Source organism: Chrysoperla carnea, chromosome 3 (genome assembly GCF_905475395.1).
Source record: "Chrysoperla carnea chromosome 3, inChrCarn1.1, whole genome shotgun sequence".
Lineage (NCBI taxonomy): Eukaryota > Metazoa > Arthropoda > Insecta > Neuroptera > Chrysopidae > Chrysoperla > Chrysoperla carnea.
Window position 1 is genome coordinate 60,669,745 of NC_058339.1, and position 9,953 is coordinate 60,679,697.

Sequence of the window (9,953 nt, forward strand, 5' to 3'; positions counted from 1 at the left end):
ATAACTTTAACAAGCATTATTGGGAACCCATCTTTTGTGAATGCCCTGGGACTTCAGCCATTCATGCATTGACATCCAAACTAAGCATGCATGCAAAATTTCATCTCAATTGGTACATTGCAAGTTAAATAAAATTTTCATCATTCGTATAAAAAATCATTTTTCGTATACATGTACATCATACGTATATGCACTATTAATAAAGTTTTTCAATATGATAGTTATAATACAATACCTGTATTTATACCAAAAGAAACAAGAGGGTGGAGTAGAACACATGCCCCAAAGTACCTTTAATGCTATTTGTTACAAAGTGTTTAATTATTTTGTTTAATTTTAATTTTGTATATCCATAATTTATGATCCATGAAAACAACAAGTTTTTGTTTTTAAAATAATATTTGATTGTTTCCTTGTATGTCCGTCTAAAAAGTATTTATATACCTTTTTTAATGGAAAGGATTTTTTTTTAGTCATAACTTGTGAAACTGAAAAGTTTCTAATCAAAATGTTTCAAATTTCTTTTCTCATTTAAGAGAAATAGCTCTCACATGAAACTAAAAAAAAATCGTATATCTTGAATAAAAATCGTCTTTGGAAATATGAAACTTTTTCCTTATTTTTGTGCTAAGAAAGCCATATTAATAGCCAATAATTATTTAAAAAATTTAATAATCTACATAGGTATTATTGAAATAATATTCCAATAATTTCCTAATTATTCTCCATATTTGGCACCACAATAACTCGATGATAAAGATTTTGAAATAATTATTGTCATTTGCAGTGACAATTTTTTGAATAATCATGGAAATGTAGGTATAATAATTGTTAGCCTATGTCCACACCAACAAATTTTGAAGCATTTTTATACAACTAAAACAATGTAGGGTTACTTAAAAAAAATTAAAATAAACACTTCAAAAGCACAATTTGTTATTCTTGGTTATAAAGTAAATGTAATTTTAATTTTCGAAATTCATAATTGTTGTAGGTATATTTCAAAAAAAAAATTTTATTCATACAGGCTTTGTTTTTCAAAGGACATAGAATTTTAAAATGCAATAAAAAAATGTTTCTTCGTTTTATTACACCGAACGAAAGTTTTGTTTCTATATTTTCATATTTTAAACACATAAAAATTTTTGTAGAGGGACTTTGGTCCATAAAATACCAAAAAAGGTTTTTTTCAGTTAATACCTCAAAAACTTGTTATCTGATGGCAAAAAGTCCAGATTTTCATGTCCATTCATAATGTAGGACTAATAGATCAGTATTTCTTCAGATATCTCCAAAATCATTGCTAAATACACGCTTTTCTTACAGGAATTCAGGAGATTTGGCGATAAACCAACCCGGTTCCGTATAATTTGAATCAAAATTCCAAAACAAAAATTTAACCCTTAAGGAAGTTTCGAAAAATTATTAATTTTCTTTTACTTCTGATTTGGATAAAAATCATTGTCTATTGAAATTTTGACCCACAAGTCGGTTCCCTTTGACGATTAGCCAAGTAGTTTCTAAGATTTTGACTAAAATCATATAAGAAGGGATCCCGGAACAATTTTTTCAGGCAATATACCTCAAAAACTTAATTAATCGCTACATCAATCAGATCATTATCTAGTGTCCCATATTATCCATTTCTAGCGAAAAACAATATTTTTATAAATTGTAAATGCCTATTCAATATTGTCTTTATGTACAGGAATGTTCAATAAGATGTTAGCACGTAAATGGCAGACACTTTCTTCAATAGATATTACCACTTAAATGAAAGAAGCACATTGTCCAAAAAGATATTAATCCTTAAATGGATGAGACGTGTATTTCAGGAACATTATACAATATTAATATTTTATTATATATAAGAAAAATTGTTTAAAAATTTTATAGTACTTCCTTAAAATACACGTCTCATTCATTTAAGTCGTAACGCCTTTTTGAACAAAGTGTCTGACATTTATGTGGTAACATCTTATTGAACAACACTGTATAAGTGTTTACATAGCCTTACAGAAACTAATATATTACGGCCGCTTTAAATGCGTATTGTAAGTGCATAATCACCGCATATTGAAATGTCATACATCTTAAATTTATTGACATTATGGTCATTAAGTAGTTATAAACATTTTTAATTGCTTATATTTATATTTAATAACTCTGTGTTATTGTTATTCAGTTAGTTACGGCGGTTAGAATATCATGGAATACAATACGACTGTAACGAATAACATCACATGAGAACGATAATGGACATTTATTTTAATTTAAGTAATGCTTGTATGTATGTACTTATGTGCATACATAAAACCTTTTTTAGTCATATTTTCCCCGGATCTATAGACTTATGCACTCCAAATATCAACCTTACAAGTTCCTTCTCCCTTTAATATGTCTAAGGCTTTGCACAGTTCTACAAATAACCTATTGAGATGGGGGGTTGGTAATATTTAAAAAAAATTTAGTGACAAAGAAGAGCCCTTTCTTGAGTGTTAAATTTCACGACCCCCCCCCCTTTTTTTACTGAAATATCATGTTTTTAAGCAGTGTTTAACTTCTATACTCTTCCACAATCGAGTCAGAGTTTTAAATCGAGACAGAGAGTATAAAATTTACATATCAGTTGCGTTAACCCCTTTCCTCCCTTTTATGTGTGGATTTTTAATGTTATCAAAGGCATAAAGAAAGAAAAATCCAATTTTAATAACAAGTATTCAATAATTAATAAAAGGCAATTAAGGGAAAATAAGACCTTAGTTATGTAGCTCTCCTGTTAAAGAATTGTTTTTATTATCCATTTATTCGTCTGCTAGCAATTGTAATAGGAAGCAAATTACACGAATTTTATCTAAAAAAAGGTTCTAAAAACTAAAACTCTCAAATGTGGAAGTTTTAGTGAGTAATTGTTGGACAAATTATTCAGCGGCGACCCTAGGATGATACGAAAGATGTCCCTGCACAAAAGTTTTCGAGAGTTAATTTTAAAACGCCTGAATTTTTGATATTTCTTTTCTTAATTAAATTAGATAGAGATGAATTGAACCTGGAAGGAATTGCGTTTTAACTAACGCGATATGCGTGGTATTAAACCACAGATTCTGGAAAATTGTCTTACCAATTAAGCAGCTCTTATACTACCCATATCGCCTATTTAATTTTATGATACTAAGTTTCGCGTAATATGGCTACGGCCGCAAATACTTATTCAAATAAGGTTTGTTTGACTGATTAATTCATTTAAGTCCATGTTTTTTTATTTATTATGATTATTATTTTAATATTTGAACAAGCTCGTATACATTTCAAAAATATCTCAATTTTCAGAACGCATTATGTGAAACAATATGTGTGAAATTATATTGACTAGTTATATACAAGTGAAATTTACAATATTTAAAAAATCCCCGACAAATTTTTCGGGTACGGAACTCTAAACTCGTACTTGAAACATATCTAAGGTCACCTTCCATTAAACGTTTTTCCTTAAAGTCTTTTCAAAACTGAACCGATTTTTAAAGTTCATCGTCAAGTTTTTAGTTTTTTCGGGTACGGAATCCTAAAATCGCACTTGAAAAAATAGCTAACAGACTCCATTTAATTAATTACCTTTCAAACGAAACAAAAAAATCAAAATCGATTCATCCGTTTAGGCGCTACGACGCCACAGACAGAAAAACAGACACACACATAGCGGTCAATTTATAACACCCCTTTTTTTTAGTTCGGGGGTTAAAAACACACACACACACACATACATCCTTTTTCTCCAAATTATATTATGATGTTTTTTTCACTTGAAAATTTTAAAATATGTTGAAAACCGAGACCCTTTGATCGGACCCATTATAATAACTTCCCTATAGATTGGGATTAACAAGACCCATTTTGGCTATAGAAGAAGAAATTAGTAAATATGTCTTTAGTTACAAAGTTCGTGTTTTGCCCTTCTGTAAACTCAACTTATATAGCCTTGTAGGTATTAGGCACATTACTTGAACCTTCCGCGAATATTCAGTATAGCCAAACGAATTCCATGCCTATGAGTACCAACTTTATATTTTTATGTATACCATACAAACAGTTTTTTTTTTTAGAATTAAGTGGAGGGTTGAAAATGTACGGTGTTCGAAAGGACACTTTTTTAACTTTTTACACTTTTTTTTACTAAAAATGTGCAACTTTCGCACTTTGAACAAGTGCAACGATTTTTTAGAATGCAACTTTTTTCGAAGATAACCTACTCAAAAGAACTGTTATACACTTGACGTGCCTGTACCAAAAAAAACTTCTTTAATTCACAAGTTTTCCGAAAATGTATAAACATTACCGTACCGTAATACACCAAAAAACAGCAAAAACATGTTGTTTTCAATCCTCACCGCAAATTATTTTTTCGGTACATGTTTGGGTTTTTCATTGTAATAAATCTCAATTATATGTAGAATTAATCAACTTGAATAATTTTATTTCTTCAATAATTATACAATACAAGTGGCAATAATGATTTTTGCATGAAGCAATTTATATTTTAACTAATAATTTTTTTTTAAATTTATCTAGTATACGTTTTTTTTTTTTATTTAAAGCACTACCATAATAATAGTATCAATTACAACATATTAGTAGAGGTGATACATCACAGACCGAAGAACTGATATTAAGTTCAAAAAGTTGAATTATAAACTAGTCCAATAATATTCGCCAAAAATGTTCGTTTTTCAGAAAAGTATACACAACGAATTGTTTATGTCAGTGTGAACCTCTATCACTGATCTCTATATAACTGAATAATGGATCTATATGGGGTAAAATAAATTTAAGTTTTTAATATTGAAGCATTCCCAGCGCCCCAGAATGAAAGACTGGTAACTAAATGAAACCATTGTACGAAAAATAAATTTTTTTGGGATTTCATAAGATGTATAAATAATTTTATTTCTATCCACCCATTTGGAGGCGCTAGTTTCCACTTCAAATTTGATCAATTTCAATATTTGGGATCCTCTATCCAGTTATATGGAGAAAGAAATAAATAATAACAAGCAATTATGAAAAGGGCTTGAAATAATTCAAAATCATAGTTTAAACTCGAACTTATTACAGTCCCAGTGATTTTAGACTATTATTTAAGTTTATTTTCAATCGTTCACATTCGATTATATGCATCTCAAAGTGCACTTGCACATGAACAAATCTAATGTCTATGCATTTCTGAGTTTTTAGCGAAATATTGTTGGACTAAACTGGCCATAACAATTTTATTATTATTTAGTAAAACGCTTAAATATTTTTTTATTTTTGCTCTAGCCAAAATCAACGTTCCCTGAGAACATAATAATATATTTTTATGATAGCAAATTGCTATTTTCTATCAATAAAAAATTAGTAAATGATTTCCATGATCCATTATAAAAAATGACGAATTTTTTATATCGATAAATAGTTTCAGATCATTTATGATTTGAGGATCATTAGTAGATATTTGCTTTCAAACAATTTCCAAAGTAAAAGTCAACAAGCGTTCGAAGGCAAGATCTAGGCGATTAATAAATGTCTGCTTTACTACAGAATATTTGATTATATTTCCTTTGTATGTTCGTTTGTGTTCGTATTTATTTCATGCAATACACTTCGGTGCAAAAGGAACACCAGCGACGCTATAATTTCTGCTATTTTGTTGACAAATTTTGTCAATTCTCTCATATGAGTTGAGTACCCTTGCATGGCCAAACCGAACACAAATGTCAAATATTTCATCATTTTTCTTATCCGGAATATTCTTACTGGCCTCATCCCAAAGTACTGCAGGACATTATAATAAAAAAACACCAAAATAGCAACATATTATAACATCGAAATGGAACACCCTTTACTAGACCAAACACACTATAAGAGTTTCTTACAAAAAAATTTTATTTAGTACCTAGTCTCTGACGCCGAAATCATATAAAATGATAAATTTTTATATAGTGCGCAAACATTGTGTCTCTGATGTGCGCTGTGTGTCAGATTTTCTTATATGAATTTTGTATAAGAAATTTTTACCGTGTGTTCAAAATATTTTCTCGGCATCAAACTATTTCAAAAATTCGTTCATTTTATAATCAACTCTCAATAAATTAAAGGATAATCATCATAGACAACTAATTAATATAAATATTTAGTGTCTATGATAATCATTAAAAAATTGAGATACATCATGAAAATTCAGTAAATTAAGCTTTAAAAAATACAACACAATAATTTACAAAGAGTGAATAAAAGGATGTTTTTTATAAAAGTATAAATTTTAAATCGAAATAAAACAGATAAAAATAATATCAATCGCCATGATATTGAGTTCATCAGAAAGTTAATTTTATCTCATTTGTGTTCAATGGTGGGAATAAACTTTGAAATGTACATAATGCGGAAGCGGTTCAAGACTGCACTGTTCCTAATGGAAGTCAATTTGGCAGCTGTCAGATAATTTGTGCTGAATATGTTTTGTTATTTCGTAAATAGACGTACGCCATAATAAAGCATCAACAATTATGAAAATTGCACACCTATGTATTATTTTCTGAGAGGATATGTGAAATTGCTAAATTGCACCGAAAAACCACTTGGAATCCAACACTTACCGTGATATTGCCGATAAACAGCCCTAGCTAATCGAAAAAGGTCAAAAATACGAGTTATTGAAGCTCAATTAGCATAGAAATAGCTTTTGCAATGAGCCCATTATAATTTTTACGTGTTTAAATTCGATTTAAAGTTTATGTATATAAAATAAACACCCGTTACTTTTAATGGTTCCAATAAAATTAACTATCTGTACGCATGCGTTGTTTGTAAGTTTAAAGATGTTAATCTATTTTTTAACAGCCTGTAAGGTATAGCGGTTACAATTGTAGAAATTAAACAAATAGAGTGTGTACCAAAACAATCTTCACGAGTTGCACACACTATTTTTCAATATTAGTTCTCCCTTTCTGCATGGTTTTTTCGAGTAATAACAATTAGCTAATTACCACCCGAATGCCCTAATTTAATTTCCGTACTCTAAATACCCCACGCAAATTATAATTTGCGTGCGACAAATAAATTTGATCGATTAGGGTGGAAATAAGCTATTTGTCGCACAGTAAAAGTGTAGAAAGAGAGTACTCTCCCTGAATGGGTAAAGCAAAAAATAAACCTTAGTAGAACTTGTGTATTGAATCCACTGATCTATGTAAAAAACTAGATGGTGGATGTCGTAACAGAAAGCGTCGGGAATAGAAGCCATATCAAGAATTTTCGAAAATGTTGCAATGTTTAACTGCGGCTTCGGCTTAGTGCAGGCACATCGGCCAATACTAAAAGTATAAGCATCCACTGTCCAGTGTTTATTACAAATCAGTGATTGAATCTCAAAAAGGAAAATTTGAAAAGAAAAACGTCCCAAGCTGATTTATACGTACGTTGTTTAATCACTTACATTCTTTTGTTGATCGATTTATAAAGAAAATCATGGCAAGAACTTTATTTTAAAATTCAAAAAAATAAATAATTTTATTAAAATGGAATTACATAAATCGTAAGCTCAGCAACAGAAAAACCCGACACTTTTTTCGTTAAAAATGCATAACATACATGTAACTTTGTGGTTTTTCTTGCCTTTGAGTTGTATCAATGCTTATTTTAAAGGTCAAGAAGCAATCGGAATTCCAAGTGCATTTAAAAAGAGAAAATTTCACTGTTTATGCTGATGTATCTCGGTGATAATAAAAACGCACCAATTAAAACATTGTAAGCTCATACATGTGATGAGTTCACGAAGAATATGGTAGCTTATTATAGCAAATATAACCGTAAAGATATAACGATGTGTCACGCATTTCTAATGAAAACTTGCACTCCCACTAATTAAAGTTTAAATGCTACATACATTATTAAAAAAATTCAAAAATAATCGTCAATTTAATTCAAGATTAATTCTCCATTAAGTTCCACACGAAAGTAGAAAAACGATAAACAATAAAATAATAGTTCAATTATTGTGTTTAAAAAATTTTTAAATTGGAAAAAGAACCAAAATTAAACTCAAATCGGATGATCTTGTTCATATAAATTTTCTCAACTTCTCTGTAAAATAAAGGAAAATTTAATTCACTTTTCCTTGTTATATGAATTCGGCTTTATTTAAACAATTACTTTTATAAATTCAAAATAATATTAAAACACTGATGTTTCCTTTTTCAAAATTTAATTTCAAGTTCTTGAGTGGGCACCATTTTGTTTTTTTTATTTTTTTTATATTAAAAATTAGTTCGAATTCATTGATGAGCTTTTTATAATTTTTTTTAATTCAATTTTTTTTTATATAATCACTAAAATATTTGATGCGATAATTTTTTTTCCAATATTATTATTAATTATTATTGGTGGCTCGGAAACTAATCTATTCAAGACACAGATTTTTTTTATATTAAAAATAAATATTTTGAATACAAACTTAAAGAACAGTACAGTTAATCATATAGTTGATTAAAATGGTCCAATCCACAAAATATTAAAAATAAAAATTTCACAAAAGACATCTAAAAATAATTTTTACTGTACCTTCAATTCTAATATTAAAAAATAAAAAATTTTTTTCTAAATTCTAAATATCGCGTTTAATATTCTTGTTGCATTTTCTACGCACTCAACATAATAGCTTAATATGAAAGCAACGAGCATCTCAAAAAATTATACACACAATCCAGGTTCAACTTCCTTAAAATTAATTCAAATAAAAATTCAAATCGACCAATCTTCAAGCAACAAAAATTTATTCTGAAGTATCATGTGAAAAACCGATGATAATAAATGTATATTCAAAGAAAATCGAGTAATTTTAGAAACACCCTTACTTTTAGTATGCGTTACGTCACACGACATGTTATACATACATATTTATAAGCACATTTGTAACGATAGAAAATTAATGCGCGTTACAATATTAGAACACACAACGTTTTACAGGAAGTCAAAAACAGTAACGTAGATATCTGATGTTAAAATTTGACTCGATCTTACTTAAGAAGTTTAGTGTGCTGTCTTTTATTTCTCAGATGAAAGAACTTAGTCGCGTGACTGATAATATGGCATTGCCTTTTATTTCATTGCTCAGATTTGCATACTACGCTTACCAGAAGCGTTTGTAGAAAAGTTTTTTTATTTCCAGATGTTTAGTCTCATATTTTCACAAAGATGCTAGGTTTGGTCTGAAAAAATTGAACGAACATATTTACTATGGGAAGCTACCCTTTATTCTGAACTCTCAAGCCGATGGATTTTTTTCTAAACTATATTAAGACAAATAAAACAAGTCAGAAATATTAAGTATATATATATACGGAAATTCGAATTCGACATATTTGCGGTTTCATTATTTCTCAACGCTAGTAAAATTCAGTTTATCATTAGTTGATCGAGCGTCTTTAAAAGAAGTAACGGAATGGCACAAACCACCATGTTTGTATTAAATATTTCATATATAGTTCTTAATGCGAAATTGCAAAAAAAAATATGCCATTCCCAATTAAAAACTGTGCCATTCCATTATTTATGTTAAAAACGCTTGGTATGTAGTGAAAACTACAATGGGCAGACATATTTCAAAGACGGTAGTCATATTTCTAAGATCGCACCTGGACTATATTCTACACTAGTTTTAAGTTATTAGATGAATTGTGGTTGATTGCTCCAGAAAAATATTAATTGAATAGCTTTAAACTGTGTGTACATTTTATTGGGATGCCTATTTTATGACGATACCTACAAGTTTAACAACAAAACATGTTTTTTTTTTACATTTAAATAAAATTGTGGACAGGCCCATTGTACAAAACCATAACCATACTTAATACACATTCATCAGTACTTCATCATTAGCATTCTTTTACTATATAATTCTGGGCACTAAAGGTAAGATTACA